Source organism: Montipora foliosa, chromosome 5 (genome assembly GCF_036669935.1).
Source record: "Montipora foliosa isolate CH-2021 chromosome 5, ASM3666993v2, whole genome shotgun sequence".
In the NCBI taxonomy this organism is placed as follows: Eukaryota; Metazoa; Cnidaria; class Anthozoa; order Scleractinia; family Acroporidae; genus Montipora; species Montipora foliosa.
In genome coordinates, this window is record NC_090873.1 from 34,576,919 (window position 1) to 34,579,418 (window position 2,500).

Genomic DNA, 2,500 nt, shown 5'->3' on the forward strand with positions numbered 1-2,500 from the left:
GCGACAAAATTTTGCCGCAGCGACAATGATTTTCATGAAATTAACCGTGTCACACAAGGCGAATTGTTGCGGCGACTTGTCCCCGCGGCGAGTTGCAGCGACTTATCGCCTAGTGTGTCCCGGCCTCTATTGCATGATACATATCCCAGATGGTAATAATGATTAGTTCTTATTTATAATCGTTCCAAAATAACTTCAACACTATCTTATGTAAACTTAAGAACATCTTAAAGAGGCAGTGTCACGCTATTTTAGTCAAACTTCAAAACACTAAAAGACTTCTTTGCATTAATGAAGACAAAAAAAATAATGCTGTAGTTTTGTTGCCAATAACCGTCAAAGTGCACTGTAGCTATTTTTGTTGTTTGCGGCCGAGGATGGAAATGGATTGAAACTTGAAAAAATTGTTTGGAGTTTGGAGACGGTGTCTTGAGAAATTCACTTGTACAACTGAATAGCTCTTTGTACCATAAATGCATTTTATATCTTGTCAGTGGGTTGTCAAGAGTGATGTACGTGTGAGGTAATGTACTAATTTAGATTTTGACCGAAAAACAGCGAATTTAAGAACGCTTTCAGCCTCACATCGAAAAAATAGATAAGAACGTTCATGCTCAGCTCCAAAAGTAGACTTTCTTATAAAAAAGAGTCTACCTTAGGAAAACAACATGGATGCTGATCTTTAGTGATAGAGAAAGTCTTGTGGGGATTTCCAAGTGTCGATATTATTACAATCAGCTGAGAGGCAGAAATGCAGCTTGATTTTTGTTTTGTTTTTTAACTGAAGTCGTTTTTCTTTTTAGGTTATAAAACAAGTATCATCCAGTTCAGTTAAGAGTTTTATGTTCAACATGGCGATGCGATCCAAAAAGCAGAACTTGAAAGGTTTGTCAATCAGCGGATCTTCTGCAGTTTTCTTTTTCGAATGTTACGAAATCTTGTTTTTTTTCCTTTCTTGTACCTGTTTTCAGGAACATTGTTAGAAGAGACAGCTTTTGGGACTACCTTGTGTTCAGAAAAATCCAGGTAACATTGTCGTTTAGGGATTGGAAATAAATAAAATTTAGCTTAAACTCGTTTTATTAGCTTCCGTGTATCAAACATAGTTTTAAGTTGTTATCGTCTGAGCCGAGCGCTTTAGAATATCCTTATAATTTCAGTGCTTTTTATATTTTAACTTGTTATCCTATACGATAATTCTCGTTCGATTTGATTTGTTTTACATCAGCGAGTAACCATTGGGGGTTTTCCATTGCTGGCAAATCTCTTCTTAATTCGACCGGGTTCAAAAATGCGTTTAAATCTCTAAAAATCCGGGGAAAGAATTCTGGAGAAATCACCTGTTTGTGTAAACGGTGCTTTGGGCATTTTCACGTGAAATGCACATACGGCTGAAGCGTAGCACAGATGCAAACGAGGAAGATCAAACGAGAAAAAAAAGAGGACGGATGGGAAAAGGAGAAAATTTAAATAATTCGCTGACAGTTTACTTGAGATTTTCAAAAATTCAAGATTATAGCATAGTAAGGGAATTAAGAAATAATGGTTTCCATTAAAGTTTTAACTGCTGCTATGACCAAAAAATCAATTTTTATTTTTATTTGGATTTCAAAACTATGTTAATTAACTAAACAGTAAGTGACCCAAGTTTTAAGCATTGATTAAAAAGATACCTCTTTATTTTACCTGGAATTTTCCTCTTTAATGTCCGCCATTATTGACTTTAAATCGTGAAAAAGCTGGATCGAGGAGGAAATGACGTAAAGGACTCGCTAGTTTAAGAATGCAATGCGTGTGTGCGCGGTTGAATTAATATGCAACACTTGAGTTTCGGGCTTTCAGACTGTTAAGCTCGTGTTTTGCATATATAGTAAGCTGGGTTTACACGCTGAAATTTTAAGCTAGTGAGTTAATGACGTCACTTTCCTTAGGGCCAACCCTCTGAGGTACAATCGGTCAGTTTGGAACGTGAATAATGGCGGACAGTGAAATCCCAAAGTTACACTCAAAGTAAACAGCCTTTGGATAAATATCAAAGTACAAAATTTTACCATTCAAGTGTTAAGCAATCACACTTTCAAAATCTGAAGAGAAAAAGGAAGTAGCACTTTTGTAACTGTACACTGTTTAGGCTGTACAGTAGTGTTTTCACTCACGTGATCAGTAACCTTGTTCTTCCACCGAAACAAAAGAAAATGTTCCCGTGATAATAGAGCTCAATTCCCAGAGGATTAGTTATGAACACCATCATGGCAGCCGTTCCATTGTTTAGGAACATCAACAGGGCCGCTGTGACGTCACGTGAAAACACTCGATAATTAGCATGAGGGTTGTGATATTTCTTCTAGAATGAAGGTTTTGGTTGGGTAAGGGGAGAGAGGGTGGGGCTTTGTAATGCTTTTATGCCCTCTTTCGGACAGCCGTTATGTTAAGTTAAGAAGAGCCAGGTCGGATACTTAGAGGCATCTTGTATCTGCCGTGGGTATCGTTTATTTCTAAT

General features: G+C 37.2%; 1 pseudogene; it reads left to right on the forward strand.

Annotated features, from left to right (window-relative positions):
- LOC138004040 (long-chain-fatty-acid--CoA ligase 1-like) overlaps window positions 1-2,500 on the forward strand; it is a 51,394-nt pseudogene that overhangs the window by 33,036 nt on the left and 15,858 nt on the right.